We start from the raw sequence: 17275 nt of genomic DNA, 5'->3' as shown, positions 1-17275 counted from the left end.
TGTTGTCTTTCCCCTGCTGAAAAGAAGCCATGGTCTTCATTCAGGAGCTGCTCTCTGCTGGTTCCTGAGGTAATATTTTTCTTGACTAGAGATGGTCATTGTGTTTTCTTCACGTAAACATTACTGTCAAATAGTTGTATGGTTCTTCCTTCCTGCCCTGTCTGGATTTTGTGTACTTTCCACAGATGTCACGTTTTTATCTGCAGCTATTCTGAAAATCGGCATTTAAGTAAAGGCTCTCTATCCCCCTTAAATCCGATCCCTAAACCTGATATAGGTATATCGGAGAGCATTTTTGTATTCTCTTAAATTTCCTGACCATATTCAATAGCAAACTGAAAGGAACTTCTTAGAGAAGCCAAAAAAAATGAAAAAAAACGGAGTACAAAAGTGAATTTCAGATAAATGTTCGAACAAGTATAATTTTAAGACCTTTCTCATCACTTGTGGCTCCGATTAAAAATTCAACATGCTGTGGAATTTCAAGATGAGATGTAAAACACAGATTTGTGATATTATTGAAACTTGCAATGTAAGGATGGCATGGCTACTCCTACTCCATCTTCCCATACCATGTTTCAGAGGAGAGTTACAGCAAGCTTACAAAATGGCTTATGTGGTGTAAAGTGGCAAAATCATTTCTGGCTGTTCACAGATGCCAGTTACTTTGCTGGAGTAACCACCGTGTGCCAGAGATGCGCATGGAGCATAACCTACATATTTGTTAAAAAACAAAGCCTACCACAAAGAATGTGTAAACTGTGGGCTTGGATGTCTGTGCTCTTCAGTTACTTATTTTGGGTTTCTTGAGAGCTAGATGAGATTTTTCTGCACTTCCATGAGCTCTGTCAGCACTTGTTCAGTCTAGTTGGCACCTCTTCATTTCTCTCTGTTTTTTCAGCAGATTTTCTTAGGGAAAGGCAGATGATCTAACACTGTGAAGAAATTCTAATTTGTGCTTCTCTTTATATACTTTCATAGGACAGATGGACATGTCTGTTATTTAATAATGTTAATGTTACTTTCTTCTTAAAGAACCAGAATAGCTTCTAGCAGTCTGCCTGCCTGTCACTAGCAGACACGAGCTTCTTGCTGGTCTTGCACTAAATAACAGGGATTTTTGCTCTCTGGGTTCCAGCTTCCAGAGTTTGAGAACAGTGCATTTTTGGTTGGGTATTGCCAATTCCTCATACTCCTGGCTGGTGAGAAATTCTTTCTCTGAGCTTATGGTAAATAAATGTCCTGTGCTGGCCCTTGAAGAGTGGGAGCTACTTTTCAAAGGAATAAGGCGGTGGTGGTGTTAAACTTCTTACCATTACCGTTGTCTCTGACTGAGACACTTAACAACATGCTTGTTATTAAGAAATTGCCAGAGCTTCCTGACATCATCGACTGAATTTGGAAAGGACAAGCTTTTTCATTTCTTTCCTCTCAGTTACCAAAATTGAAGAACACTCAAAGATTCCTCTCCTCCCTTCTGGGCTGCCCCACTGCTATCAAAGGAGCGGCACTGCCTGACCGTGTTTCACTTGGGGTGGGTGGATAGTGCCCACGGCAGCCCCTTCACTGTGCTCAGAGGCTGAGAGATCTCTGGAGTCACATCTCTTCTGTTCTCTGCCTTCCCAGACTCCAGTTTATGGACCTGCAGAGGATCCTTTCTGGCCCTGGACAAATTGGGACTTCTCAAATGTTTCCTGGGCTGTGAGAGGACCCACAGATCTGTGTGGTTTTGCTCTTCTCGTTGTTTCTGGAGCCACAAAACCCCTTCTAGTAATGGGATGCCTTCCCTGTTGTGGTACGGGGAATCTACATGCTGTTGTCACACATTTCCACAGAAAACATCAACAATTTCACAGCGGGCCAGGACATTATCAGTATTTACTCAGTTTCTTGACAGTTCGGAGGCTGTGGGAGAGCTCTGTGATGTTGGCAGCCCATTCCAACCACCTTTCTGAGTAGTCTTGTCTAGATGACTAGTCAGTGTTTAGCACAACACAGCCAGAGAGACTTGCCAGAGTGTACTTGCCCCATGGACAGTGCGGCTGGTGCCAGGACAGTGCTGCGTTTCACAAGGGACAATCTGGACATCGTCAGCTCGAATGCTCCCCAGAGTCTTAGCACACACAGTTTGTATTCAGCTCTCCTTTGTGTGCTATTAATCCTATTTCTATATCTGCTGGCAGGTTTACTCCTCTGTAATGGGAAAAGGACCCTCCCTAGCTCGTGGGTTGAAGCTATTTGCCTCTGTGATACACTAAGCTCGTTCATCCCTACCAGGGATCCTCTAATTGTGTCAGGAAGGACTTCACTGGGCTAACAGAACTGAGGGCTAGTGGTTTGGTTTTGGCTTAGCTCTCTTTGAATCTTTGTGACTTGAATTTTGGGCTGCCTCCTACATCTTTGGTAAGGTGGAACTTGCTGCTAACTCAGGTTACCAGCATATTTTTGGAAATGCCGACATTTTTAAGGGTAAAAATAAAGCACTTAAAGCACTTCTTGTAGTTAGAGAATTGATGCCCCAGTAGAGCTGAGTCTGATCGGTGATACTCTTACTATTTAGAAGGAGAGTAATTGCATCTTGTCAGCAAAGCTGGTCATTGCTTGTGTGATGCTTGTGTCTCTGTTTTGAGCAAATGCTGCTTCTGAACATCTGCAGCACAATGTGCATGTGAATAGAGACGGGGGAGCAGAAGAACCCAGTTACTTGATTCCTTTCTCAATATGCGCATTCCATATCCTGCCATATGGCCCTTTTTTAGCCTTTTAATTCTGGGATGATAGAGTTGATGCCTTCAAGAGTGCTTCAGCAGTGTTAGACTGCATGCATGTTGTAATACTCAATTATAGCAAAGACCAAATCTGTAGAGCTGAGGTACTGGTACAGGATTGTCGTGGTTCCGCTCGAGTGGGCAGCCGAGCTCCACCACAGCCGCTCTCTCACTCCCCCTCCTCAAAGAGGAATGGGGAGAAAATATGTGAAAAGGGCTCAAGGATTGAGATAAGGACGAGAAAATCACGCAATAATTATTGTAACGGGCAAAACAGACTCGGCATAAGGAGATAGTAAGATTTATTGCCTACAACTAACAAGCGAGAGAAGTGAGAAAACAAAGGGAAAAAAAAACCAAAAGCACCTTCCCCCCCATCCACCCTCTTCCACCTCCTCCCCCCGAGCGGCGCAGGGGAACGGGGAATGGGGGTTATGGTCAGTCTACAGCACTTCTTCTCTGCCGCTCCTTCTCGGTCACTCTCGTCCCCTGTGCTGTGGGGTCCCACCCACGGGATGCAGTCCTTGATGAACTGATCCGGCGTGGGCTTCCCACAGGCAGCAGCTCTTCCAGAACTGCTCCAGATATGGGTCCGTACCACGGGGTCCATCCCTCAGGAGAAAACTGCTCCAACCTGGCTCCCCTACGGGCAGCAGCTCCTGCCAGATCACCTGCTCCTGCGTGGGCTCCTCTCCACGGGCTACAGGTCCGGCCCGGAATCTGCTCCGGCAGGGGTCTTCCACAGGCGGCAGCCTCCATCAGTGCAGGGCCACCTGCTCCACCGTGGTCTCCTCCACGGGCTGCAGCGTGGAACCCTGCTCCACCGTGGTACTCCATGGGCTGCAGGGGGACATCCTGCTTCACCATGGTCCTCACCACAGGCCGCAGGGGACTTCTGCTCCGGCGCCTGGAGCACCTCTCCCCCTCCTTCTACACTGACCTTGGTGCAAGGCTGTTCTCCCACTCCCTTGACTCTCCCGGCTGCTGTGTGGCGCAGCGTTTTTTCCCTGTCTTAAATATGCTCTCACAGAGGCGCAAAACAACATCGCTTATTGGCTCGGATCTGGAAAACAATGGGGCCCTTCCCAAACATGGGGCAGCTTCTAGATCTTTCTCACAGAAACCACCCCTATGGCTCCATGCTACCAAAACCTTGCCACGTAAACCCACTACATTCCACCCCTCGCCTCTGTTAAAAGCATATTTAAGACTACTCACAACATACTCTCACTTTACAATTATCACAACAACCTTCACAAACTTCACTTACATCAAAAAGAAAAAGAATTCACCACACCAAAATAAACATAACATCATCACAGCACCGACAAGGTGGACATTTTACACACACACCACCCCTCGTCCCTTCACCACACTAACATATCACAGTTACTGCTTTCTTAAATTCTTCACAACTTGTACATTCCTAACAATCATCCTGCACATATTTTTGCCCGTTACTTCTACTAACTATCATCCTTATCTCAAATTCCTTGAGCCCCACGTTGGGCGCCAAAAAAGACTGTCGTGGTTCCGCTCGAGTGGGCAGCCGAGCTCCACCACAGCCGCTCTCTCACTCCCCCTCCTCAAAGAGGAATGGGGAGAAAATATGTGAAAAGGGCTCAAGGATTGAGATAAGGACGAGAAAATCACGCAATAATTATTGTAACGGGCAAAACAGACTCGGCATAAGGAGATAGTAAGATTTATTGCCTACAACTAACAAGCGAGAGAAGTGAGAAAACAAAGGGAAAAAAAAACCAAAAGCACCTTCCCCCCCATCCACCCTCTTCCACCTCCTCCCCCCGAGCGGCGCAGGGGAACGGGGAATGGGGGTTATGGTCAGTCTACAGCACTTCTTCTCTGCCGCTCCTTCTCGGTCACTCTCGTCCCCTGTGCTGTGGGGTCCCACCCACGGGATGCAGTCCTTGATGAACTGATCCGGCGTGGGCTTCCCACAGGCAGCAGCTCTTCCAGAACTGCTCCAGATATGGGTCCGTACCACGGGGTCCATCCCTCAGGAGAAAACTGCTCCAACCTGGCTCCCCTACGGGCAGCAGCTCCTGCCAGATCACCTGCTCCTGCGTGGGCTCCTCTCCACGGGCTACAGGTCCGGCCCGGAATCTGCTCCGGCAGGGGTCTTCCACAGGCGGCAGCCTCCATCAGTGCAGGGCCACCTGCTCCACCGTGGTCTCCTCCACGGGCTGCAGCGTGGAACCCTGCTCCACCGTGGTACTCCATGGGCTGCAGGGGGACATCCTGCTTCACCATGGTCCTCACCACAGGCCGCAGGGGACTTCTGCTCCGGCGCCTGGAGCACCTCTCCCCCTCCTTCTACACTGACCTTGGTGCAAGGCTGTTCTCCCACTCCCTTGACTCTCCCGGCTGCTGTGTGGCGCAGCGTTTTTTCCCTGTCTTAAATATGCTCTCACAGAGGCGCAAAACAACATCGCTTATTGGCTCGGATCTGGAAAACAATGGGGCCCTTCCCAAACATGGGGCAGCTTCTAGATCTTTCTCACAGAAACCACCCCTATGGCTCCATGCTACCAAAACCTTGCCACGTAAACCCACTACAAGGATGTACATAGGAAGGCGCAACTTAAGGAATTCAAATAACTCCTATGTTCAAAATTCAGAAATATATTTTGGGTTAATGTTGGTATTAATTCAGCATGGAAAATTTAATTAAAATTGACCAAAATCAATAAGATATTTTGGTTTTATACCCTATGGCGGTATTAGATAAGAAAAAATTAGTTTTATTTAAAGCCTGAGAACCTATTTTTACAGCAGCTGGGAGAAATAATATTTTCCATAGGCAGTATAAACAAACTGTGCTTCTGAGATAATACAGCTTAGCTATTAGTGAAAAAGCTTTTATTTTATTTTATTTTTTTAAGGATATGAATTCCAGATAATGAAAAAAACTTTGTAATAAGCAGCCTGAGATGATTACTGATGCGTTAAAATAAAAAGTCACATAATAGCTTTTTTTTTTTTTTTTCATGTTGTGTCTTTGCCTTTAAGTGCAAAAAATAGTGGTTCTCTGTAAGAAGCAGAAGTTTCACTTTCTGTCACGTAATGCAGAAGGTGGCAAATAGATTGGGGAAGCTGAGAGGATTGTTAGTTTAATTATAAGAGTGCCTAGAGAAGGGGGTGTAAGACAAATTGGACCTGACTGTAGAGGCACATGAATGAAGAGCATTTTTAAACGTAGTGCCCGACCGGAGTGGTGGCAGAGTGCCGGCTCAGAGCTCGTATCCTCTCGGTGCCATATTCCTAGATGCATCTGTATGTGGTTACGCTGGTCCTTCTCAATGTGCTTTGTGCAGTAGGCCCACTTTAAAATAAAAACGAATGTTATCTTTTATCTTCTGAGTTGATATTGTACTAGTATGTTCTTGATGCTGGTACAGGCTGTAAGTTTCTTTTTTTTTAGGTATCAGAAAATTGTAGCTGCTGGAAAGCTACTGGAATCTCTCCGTACCTCAGCTTTAAATTCTGTGAAACAAAAGGCATTTAAAGATTTTATAATGCTGTGTAGGCAAAGGTGTTGTATCTATCCTTTCCATTTGTGATCACGTGGAAAGCATTTCAGTAGTGTCCATCAGGCAGTGTTACTCTAAATCTAGGTGAATGTGGCATTACCCTTGGATGTTTGGAGCAGATTTGGGCATGGTTTTTGTCTGGCTACAGTTTCCCTTCTTGCCTCCAGGTGGTATGCTTGGTTTTCTGTGGTCCTGGGGGATGTTCTGATAATTTCTGTGGCTATTCCATCTTCTGTGCCTACCCCAAAGGACTAGGGAATGGTAAAGACAAAGATGAAGTAGGCCAGAGAAGAAAAGTTGAGAGGTGATTGGAGAAATGGGTATGAGGTAGAGAAGGATTTGAGTTGTGAAGGGAATATAACAATCTAAAAGGGGTTCATTACAGCCTTGAGAAGTAAAGGAAGGACATGGAGAAGATCTGGAATACTTGAAGGAAGAAAAGAAATGGTTTCAATAATAATTATCCTTGTTGTTCCAGCATGACTGCTGCATCAGCTTGTGAATCTGTAACCTATAGGACCCATATTTGTACCTGCCTTTCAGGGTAAACAACACTGAGCAACAGCCAGGGTACTTTAGGATTACTTAAAGGTGCACCATCCTCCTACTGTCAACAGTCTCTTGCACGTGGCGTTATTCAGAGGCACAAACTCTAATTTGAGCTCTGCGTTTTGAGAGTTTGTTTTTTCACAGTAGCTTCTGTTCCCTTTTAGAAAAAGGAAATGAATCTGTCCCAAAATGTTGACTGCTTGGCCCTTGAGCAGAAAGAAAATACTTGCTGGTAGCCTCAAAGGAAAGGTATTTAAGGAAGTGCTGACTTCACTTGCTGGCAGCTTCCCTTCTACTACTTCTGTAGAAAACAGCGAAGACTTTCATTCTCACCTTTGCAAAAGGGACAAGATGCCGAGAAACTTGGGTTCATTCTGCCCATCTTTTCTTCATTAGGGACACTTGCATTTATTGTTTCTGTCAAAAGACTCAAATTATTTTGGCTCCACAGTGTTGGAGAAATTTCAGTTTGTCAGAGATTAGCATCTCCCCATACCAGTGCATGCTGGAAGTATGGTCATTTAGTAAATTTAGTCATCAACACCTAAAACATTTACTGTAGTCCTACTAACACTGGCATCCTACTCTGAAAAGAGAGCGTTACGTTTGTCCACGGTGCTGAGGAGGATTTTTTTTTTATTATTTAAAAATGTTTGTCAATTGTTGTACCAATGCAAGTACGTGTGCAACTTAAAAGTTAACTGTTCTCCTCTCTAAAATAATCTGAACTGCCAGTCAGAAAGCCTGCTGTCCTTTACTGGTTTGGCAAGGACCACAGGTGTGCCTGAGGGTGTATTTATCTCCTGGGTGTAAACACAGCAACATCATTTTCTTCCTTCATTTGTGTGGTGCAGAGTTATCTCCTTGCCTTTGATTGGGGCTTTAGCTAAATGTCAGCTCTCTACGTACTGGTTTGTACTGAATTTCCATATATTCAAGGTTTGGGATCATATTTGTTGTCCTGTGGAGAAGCTCATCAGATGGCTTCGGAGGTGGAATTTCTCCACTTGTGCATGAGCAGTGAGTCCAGTGGCAGGGAGGTTTTACACAGGCCATGTTACAGATCAGCAGTGTGAAACGTGAGTTCCTTATAAGTATTTGGAGATAGTTAGTGTTATGAATAAGTATTGATTTATTTATTCCCTTGCAGATCTGTGTTACCCTTTTAATTTTGACTATGAATTCCCTTTCTGGCATTAGTAGCACAGCCACCTTGCTGTAAACGTGCTCACTGAGGCTGGCGCTGGGGCTCTGCTCTCAGTTTTTCATAGCCTGCCACGCGCTTCACGTGCTTGGCACTTCTGCTATGGGCTTGGAACACAGGTAGGCATTTGGGGAGCCTGGCTAAGGGTGGGGCTGTGCTTTGTGGAGGAGATCTGGCCACAGCAGAGCTGCAGCAGCCCTCCAAGTGCCTGTTCTCCAGCAGCCCGGGCACTGCACAGCATCTGTTGGCTTTGGTGCACTGGAAGGGGCCGTCCAAATGGTTTTATTGCTGAGTGTTTTGTGAGGCTTCTGTATGTTGGAAGGCGAATTAGTTGGGACTGAAGGCTCCTAAACCAGGCTGCTGCTTCAGTCCTTTGGCTTCAAAGAGGAATGCAATGCTATATCCTTATTCTTTAAAACAGTGGAAAAAAAAATAAGGAAAGGCTATGATGTCATATTCTCAGTTGAACATTAAAATAGCATATATTCATTCTTTAACAGCAAATTTTTGGACATGAGTAGGGTGAACTTCACTGCGGCACATAAAGCTAAATTAATCACTTAAGACTTCTGAGGTAAACTTATGGTTAGGTTATTTTATTATCTGTGTTTCACTTAATGGAAATGTAGTGACTAGGTATCTAACTACCTCTGACAACGTGGTTTTCTTAGAGTTAGGCTTTGTTTAAAAAATAAAAACAACAACAAAAATTTGGTCTGTTCTTTCCTACCACGAATTTGAACAGGTTTGCTGTCTTGATGTGTGGGCTTACCTCCTGGGCTGTGGCCATGATCCGGCTGGCATTGCTGGTGCTGGTCAGGGAAATGACAGAAAACCTCGCCCCTGCCTCAGGGCTGAGCAGCACGGCGAAGGGACTCGGGTTGGGATTTGAACCACCGTATGGTTTTAGAGGCAGAGGATAGGTTTTAGCAGTGGAGTTGCAGACTGCTGGCTGTTTTATGAAGAAGATTAAGAGGTAATTTAATTACAGTCAAGGTATCGTCAGAGGTGATGAGCTCTTCCCTTGCTGGTTTGTTGCAGGAGGTGTCTGCTACCTTTTATCAGGAAATCGATTTGGCCAGATGAAACTTCCCAGGCGCAGTGTAGAAGTAAGTAAATGAAATTGAAGACCCTGTGTTATGCAGGCGATTAAACTGCATTCAGGGTGGTGTTCTTGCTTAAAAGCGGTAAATACATGAGAGAAACCATAAATAGTGGTGTGATAAATAGTAGTGGGGCATAAGGCTTATAATAGCCTTTTATAATTTTGTAGAACTTTCTCCTTTTAATAGCCTATTGCTTTTTAGCTTCATCACATGCTCACTCTGCATGTGTGTTCACTTGCCCTTCTCGACTGTTTTATTCCAGTTGGAGCTGTGATCAGTTTCTTTTATTGCTTAATTTTAAGGTTAACTGGCTTGTAACTTTGTTCTGTTCCTGCTTCTTTTCAGCAGGCATGAAACTTCATACTGAACAGAGCCAATGTGACAAGCATTAAAGTCTGTTGTGTTGCTGAATGTGAGCGCTTCTGAGGAGCAGCTGTTTTCCTACTGGAAATTCTGTAAATCATAGAATAGCTGAATTATTTCATCTCAAACCAACAGTATCTTGCTCGCTGGTTTTGTGCCGATTTTAGAACTTTTCCGTTCCAAGCAGAATGTTTAGATAATTTTTCTCAATCAGATGTTTTATGAAATGCAATGGTAATAAATATTTCTACATAGAAAACATGTGCCCCTCATCTGGGAACTAATTCACTGTTATATTTAGTTGGAGGTCAGATACTTTTTATTAATGTCTGAGATTTAATTGTCTGGGCTGAGATGAATAGTATGTAAGTACAGATTTTATCACTGAATTTTATTTTCACTTGGGTAACATGGCGTGACTTCATTTGGTGGGTTTGTATTAAAAATTCTTTCTAGGTTTTGTGGCTGTTTGTTGTATGCATGCAACTTTGGCCTTTACTTTTAGGATGTGGGATTCTAGTGTTGTTTTTTTTTTTGTTTTTTTTTGGTTTTTTTTTTTGTTTTTTTTTGGTTTTGTTTTGTTTTTGTTTTGTTGTTTTCAGTGTCTTCAGAGTTAGCCTTGACAGTGTGCTGTTGCTTTCCACTCCATTAGTAACTACAGTAGTTTTTGTTAATTTTGCGGAAACTTCAAACTAATACTATGCAATTCTATAAAGAACGAAGTTATAAGGTACAAAACAGTGATATTCAGAAACAAACAAACAAAACCAACTTGATTTTTTTCCAGAAGCCTACTTTGATAAAGCCTAGCAAGAATTATTTAAGTTTTACATAAATTTGGGTCTTTGCCATCCTCTTGTGTTATCTTTTCTTCTAGTACCCTTTTTTTTTTTTTTTTTTTTTTTCCTAACAGAAGCTTTTCATGCTTCTGTAAATTTGTCTGTTTGGGGTGGATTTCCATCTTTTGAAGTTAATGTAAAAGCATTTTTAGATAACTGTTAGAAATGCTTGTGAGTGTAGTTTTTCTTCATGCTCATTAAATCACAATCAATTTTGTACATAAATAATTTATGAAACTTCAAATGTATGAGGAAGAATATATGGAGCCCACAGTCTGAATCTAGCTTTCAATAATGTCATAATCCCTGGCAGCACGCTGTGGCTGAGGTCTGTATGCCACAGCTTTGGGACATTGTTGGTTTGTACTTCATAACTGCAACTGTTGGTTATACTTCGTAAGAAATACAGATGCAATTGTGCTTTTTTCTGGATGAGATCTATAAAATTATCCTTTTACAGAGTAGGCTTGTAATCCTTACAAATTTGGGGAGCGTAGACCTCTTTGAGATACTTTGCTTATGAAACAAAGCCACCCCAAATTGTGATTTTTTTTTTTTCCCATTTCATTTCAGGTGAATGATTTTTCAGATTTAGCTGCTTAGTCACTTGAACTTGAGTGATATTTTCATTGCCAGATTCACTCAAATCATTGTGAACTTGTAGTCCTTTTGAGCTGGCTTGAAAATGGAAATTGTTTCCTATAAAGAAAATCTTTGAGAGGAGGCAGAGGTGAGTCAGAAAAATACTTATCTAAGACTGGGTTGAAGTTGAAGTAGCAAAAATGTGAAAGGGGCGGGAGGGAGTAAAAGGAAAACTTCAGATTTGGGATGCTATGAATAGTATGATTCTTTTGCTACTGGGCAGGTCTGTCAGCAAACCTGCTGTCCCCCTGGGCAGGGAGCTTTTTAGCTCTGGTTCAGAGCTCGGGCTCTGCCAAGAGCAGCCAAAGGGGGAACTGCTGCAGTCTTGCACCCCGGGGCCCACAGCTGGGGAGCGGCTGAGTGTCCGGTGCTCCGGGCAGGAGCGCGAGACGGAGCTGAGAGCCAGGGGCACGGATGGAGTGAGGTCACTTCTCTGGGCAGCGCTGCTCGAAGACTTTCCTTGGCGTGTTGCTTGTTGGAGGAAGAAGTGAAGTTGACAAGAGTTTTCCAGGCAGGTAGCCAGACAGCCATTATTTTAATGTTCCCAGCGGAAAATCGGTGTTTTTTGGCAAAACTGAAATTTTCCATGTGAAAATTTCTATTTTGTGGAAGCGGCATTTCTGATTAAAAACTAATTTTGATGGAGAGTGTCCAATTAGTTATATTCAGCCTTAGAATTAGCATCTGCTATGTTTAAGTCTATTGAAGATAATTTGGCTTAGGTTTAGTTACTCTGAACAGAATATACACAGACAACTTTCCTCCCTCTGTCTAATACTTCAGTTCCAGTGCCAGCCAAAATTCAACTTGAAGTTGGCTATGAGTAGAATAAAAGCTTTTTCTGAAATTTGCCAGTTTGTTTTCAATTCAGACTGCCTTAGGCTTCAAAGACTTCACAAGACACATGCCATGGCTAGAACTAGAGCTGCTCCGGACTTGCAGATCCTACTGCATGCAGCAGTATTGATCCATGGATGGTTAATAACCAGCCCACAGTTTTTTCCCATTCGTTTGTTTTCTGTTAATGTTACCTTCAAATAATTGTGGGTGAGGCTTGTAGGGTATATGGAATGTGTGATTTGTGTTGCTTTACGGTCACATGCATAACACATACAAATTATAACATGCAACTGTACTGCATTCGGTGTTTTTCCTCTGTTTTATTTACTTAGGTGTATTCTGCTGTTGAAAACGAGCAGTTTTTATTTTAATTTATTTCTCTTGGCTTCTTAATGTTAAAAATGCAGCTTCTTGTTTTAGTCTATCTGAACTTCCACTGATTTCAGCCCTCTCTCTTTCGGTTAGTAAAGAGTTTAGGCTTCCTTATTTTAGAGTTGCATGGGAACCAAAACTTCTTTTTAATGACAAAAACTATTTAAAACTATTTAACCTAGTTTAGGGAACACATTTTAAAAATTACTGCAAGTTTATTTTGAGAAGTTTCTATCGGAAGGTATTTTGGTAACGTTTCGTTATAATCTCCATGTATTAAATCTTATTATAGGATTGAGTCATGAAACCAAAATAAGAGGTCCAGCTCCAGGAATGGGAAGAGTTGCATTAGTAATCATCTGTGTTAGGATCATGGATTTCCATTTTTAAGGCTATTTTCAAATAAGGGCAGGTTCTGATCTAATCTACTTTAAATCATTGGAGAGGGAAGTCACTTTTGAAAGTTCTTCTGTTCATTCCTGATAAAATTATGCAAATGATAAAAGCCTTCAAGTATCATGAGCTGACAGATGCATAGTAGGAAACAAGTTCCAATCAACGATCAATGCATTAAAGTATTTATTTTGTAATATTTTTACAACAGAGGGGTAGTTAAATACAATACTCCTCTTCCTAGTTCTCTGTGCAGGCAGCTTTATCCTCTTCTGCCCTTACACAAGGTTTGGTCTGCTATGGGGTTTCTTGTTTTGTTTTTTTACATAGGTAGTTTCATTTATTTTTCCCTACTAGATTTGCCGTTTTCCATCCTAAATTGCTTTTTCCAGCAGAAGTGTGGGCTGCTGCTCACTCCACGTGTGCTTCTTTGTTAGTTTAAGTGGCCGTGGAGCTGTGCAGTGACCGCAGCCAAGCGCTGCCCCCTCCGTGTGGCTCCAGCTGGCTCCCAGGCTGGGCATAGCTGTAGCTGGTGCTTGCCGTGAGCTTACAGCAGGAACATTGTATGGGAAGGTGGGGTGGGCAGGGCCTCTCCCTGCTCTGAAATTGGCTTTTGTCAGCTGTGAAATATGGTCATTTTAGTATTCTGGCCTCCCTGATGTCTCTAATGTCCACAGGGGGCCCATCCAATAACATCTGGTAATGATCTGTTACTTATTCTGACCTTTTGTCTTCCCTCCCCTGACTTCCTGCAAATTCACAGCAGCTGTTTTCATATTACAGGCTTTAAACTACACCAATATGCTTAGAGGTGGTTCTAGCTTCAGCAGCGTGCTCTCTTCCCTCTCACCATGTTATGTCTTTCCAAAACTGTTCTGTAAAGCTGTTGCACTGTGATCCAAGTGACTCCCGGAGATAATTACAGGTGCTGGTTGTTTACAGAAAGCTGTGAATGCAAAATGCCTTAATACAGGGATAAGTGGTCTTTTCCGGTTTGTTAGGGTACCTATGGGTATATTGTGTTTAGCAGGTTGTCAGTTGTAATATGGTGTGGACAAAATAAATTTAAAAGTAAAAATGGGTTTAAAATGAACCACGTTGAGCTATTCAGTGTAAGTAATAGTATTCTATTTACTTACAAATAGTATTCTATTTGTACATCTATTTGTATTTTTTTCTACACAGACTTCTAATGTCTCCTAAGGCCAAGACTGATCTTGAGTCCTGGATAGCAAGGGTGGAAGAGTTGCTTTCTTCATGTGAATAAATGGCATAGAATGTGAGGACATAATGTTTTAGTTCCAAAATAATTGATGGGGTTGATGGCACAGTTTCTAAGAAGTACTGTTTTATTAGTATTACTTATACACTGTGCCAATAAGTATTGTAAGCTCAGCTTAATGAAGTTTATCTTCCTGTCTTTGTGTTTCCTGAAATGTTACTTGTAGGAGTGAAGATAAAGCAGCTTCCAGACTTCCCCTACTGTCGTATTTCAGACCCAAAGCAGAGAAAGTGAGCAATTGAACTTGAGAGGACTTTTTCATTGGGCATACAGCAGTTCCAGCATAATGAGTATTGACATTTAATTAGTCAGAAGCATCATTTATAATAGGCTTTTCTGTTAGCTGCGCTCTTGTTCTTCGGGGAAGGGAGGAGAAAGGAAGGGAATGGTCAGATTGTAGAAATGGTTTATTTTTCAGATGAAATAGTAGATGGCTGCAGTACTACTGAATTGATTTGTGTTCTGGTAAGTGTCCTCCAGCTTTATCTAACAGATTGACTGTATAGGATGACCAAATACTAGTTTATATAAAATTGACATATATGTATAAATACCTAAATAAGTATATATATTGGAAGGAATACAGTTTGTGTAGTAATGGAGCAAGATGCTGTGCATTTAATCTTTTGTCAGTATTAGTAATTATATGATTACAACTGTGAAAATGCTGCTTGATATCTCACAGCAGTTGCTCAAGATTTGAAACCTCTGTCCAAAGGAGACTAAATCATTATCCACATGCTCATAAAAAGGTGAACTAACAATTTTAGAAACTTACCTGAATAAATGGGTGGTAAAATACTAATTGTCTGTTAGCTCACGTATAGGAGAATGAGCTCTCTTGGAAGCTGATGGTGGAGGAGAGCAGCGAAATTCAGTTTTCTCTCGGGTATTAAACTTTGGGCCCAAAGCTGTCAGAAACTGTTAGATGAATTTTAAGGATTAATGCTTCCTGTGTTAGATCTGGCGCTGTGTGTGTGAGGCTCAAGGATGTGGAAGAGCAAAATATAAGAGGATCTCTCTTGTTGAGATGCAGGTGGGGCTATGGACATTTTGGGGCCATGTAGGTCAGTTGTTCTTTATTGCTCTCAAGAGTGGAAGACTTGCAGCTCTTTGGGAATGTTGTAACACTGAGTGAAGCATGCTTGGGCTTCATTTACCTAGTCACTGCAACTGTCACAGTTCATTGGAAAAAGACCTCTCTCTTTTCCAGTGTATGTTTTAGGAAGTTTTTTTTATCAGTGGCCATATGATATACTCATGTAAAGCTACCATTATCCTTAAGCAGAATGGATTTGATTGATGTATCTGTTTTACAGATAATTAATTAATTTACAAAATAAACAGAAGATTTTTATAGAGCCCAGAATCATTACTGATGCTGGTGACTGACCAGAAGTCTAGATTGGACCTTGTGACACCAAAGTGAAATAACCCAAAGATTAAGTATCAGCTTTCAAAATCTGGAATACTTTCCATTGTTTGGTCAGCAGAATGCAGGAATAAATGAATAAAATATTAAAAAGTTAGGAGGAGTTCAGGACTGTAGTATATGGCTTGGTTCATTTGAATTGAAAATGCATTTCTGCTCCAATTTTGCTTACAAGGACTGCCCTGTAGCTGTGTGCTACATCAGAATTGTTGATAGCTTTCAAAGTGAATTTTTGAAAGATAAGTCTGAACTTTTATTCCTTGGGCTAATGTGGACTTCCTTCAAAATAATGGCCTATCAACTAATGTTTTGTATTTTCTAGCCATTTTTGTCTAAAACATTTAATATAGCTCATTAACCATATTCTTGGTAAATGTATACGAAAGTGAGTACAAAAGAGTTACAGCATGGTGTTTGAAATGCCATGTGTTGTGATATGTTTTAGAAAGCTTCAAGATTTTCTTTGTGCTTTTAATTTTTTTTTTCTGTTAATTGGATTATCTGGGTGATGCTAGTAGCCACAGGGTCTGCATTCTATTTAATACAATCAAACTACACCATATTATGAAGATATGGGCCTAGTCTTCCAACTGTTGTAGCCAATTCATGTAATGTGTTGGACCCAAATCAACAGGTGGGCTATAGAGTGGGAATAGGTGTCTTCTGGGTTGCTAAAATACCAGCTTCTAAACAAACTGGAAAACATTCCAAAAGCTGTGTTCTTAATCTGTCAATGTAATAGGTTCTTTAGATTAGCCATGAAAATTTCTCATGTCCTTGCAAGCTCACATGCCTACTGTACCTTACCAGGGTAGCTCTTTGTGTACAGTACATGATGTTAAGTCTCATTAAAAGAACTTTTTACTTTGAGTCAGCAAATAGTTGTACTTTTGGGTAAACTGAATTTCAGTTAATTATCATCTTAACCAACTGCTTAATTGTTAAGCTGCTTAGAATTGGTTAGTTTATTGTAAGCCCAAGCAAATAGTCATTTTACATTATTATATATTTTATATAAAAGAATAGAGGATGCTGAAAATTCACTTTTGAAGCTTCTGTATGTTCTTTAATGCCCTAACCAAGCAAGTATCACAGGAATGTTCTGCCCTTTGATAGGGAACACTCCCTAGAATTGCTTCATCGCTTGAAACCTGAGCTCAGGCAGGAAATGTGCAACTTACTCCCTCCATAGACCTGAGAGGTAAGAGGAGTTTCATTGCACAAGTTCTGTCCTTCTCCAGTTGCTGTAGCAGCACATGCTTTGGATTATTAATTCAAGTGTCTAAATGCTACGTGCTTAGCAGAAGGCTGAGAAACTCTAACCAGAAACCTTTTTCATATGCAAAGATTAACCCAATTGAAATCCAATTTAATGAATCCACTTGCATATATATAAAAAAGATTTTACTTAGTGTGAGAGGCCATGATAGTGACCATGACGTGCACGTGCATACGCAGTAGTACCTTGCTCAGGTTAGGCTGCTGTGTAAACCAGTTATTCTGAGACTGTTCCGGGTTGACTCTGACCTTTTGCCTGAACTCTTCTCTTAGGTCTGTGGATTTCACTTTGCAGCTTCTTTACCTGTTGCATGCTAACTTCGGCTGTAATGTATCTTTGCTTCAGAAGGCTACAACCAGTGCAGTTGAGCTTTTAACCAGTTTTCTCATTTTATATATCATTTTTTGCTGGGAAATCAGATAGTTATGATGTCTACCCTCATAAGTGATTGAGTAATTGCCAGTCATCTTACTGTTTTTCTAGTGTGTTTTCAAAATGTGTAGCAAGAATGATGCTCAGGAAAATTACTAGTGTTTCTGGTATGTATTTCTGGAAGAAAAGAGAAGTAAAGATGATATGGAAAAGGTTAGGAGCAAGCTATGTTGTAAAACAAGTGTCACAGTAAGACTGGTAGGTGCAAGGTCTGCCTGTGCTT

The 17275-nt window shown here is 41.8% G+C and overlaps 1 protein-coding gene across 8 annotated transcripts in view; it reads left to right on the top strand.

The window, feature by feature from the left end:
- Positions 1 to 17275, top strand: part of PTPN4 (protein tyrosine phosphatase non-receptor type 4) — a 114183-nt gene that overhangs the window by 20295 nt on the left and 76613 nt on the right. Inside the window, exons 1-2 of one of the 8 annotated variants that reach the window (XM_084524526.1) lie at positions 9119 to 9181; positions 9524 to 9633. The exons of 5 other annotated variants lie outside the window; for them this stretch is intronic. The gene's annotated coding sequence lies outside the window, so the exon portion shown is untranslated. Of the gene's footprint in view, positions 1 to 9113; positions 9182 to 9523; positions 9634 to 10991; positions 11111 to 17275 lie in introns of those variants that run through there. 2 more of the 8 variants (XM_084524521.1, XM_084524522.1) reach the window with 2 other exon arrangements.

The sequence above is a fragment of the Aythya ferina genome (genome assembly GCF_964211825.1).
Source record: "Aythya ferina genome assembly, chromosome: 6".
NCBI lineage: Eukaryota > Metazoa > Chordata > Aves > Anseriformes > Anatidae > Aythya > Aythya ferina.
This window is presented reverse-complemented; position numbering and strand designations above follow the sequence as displayed.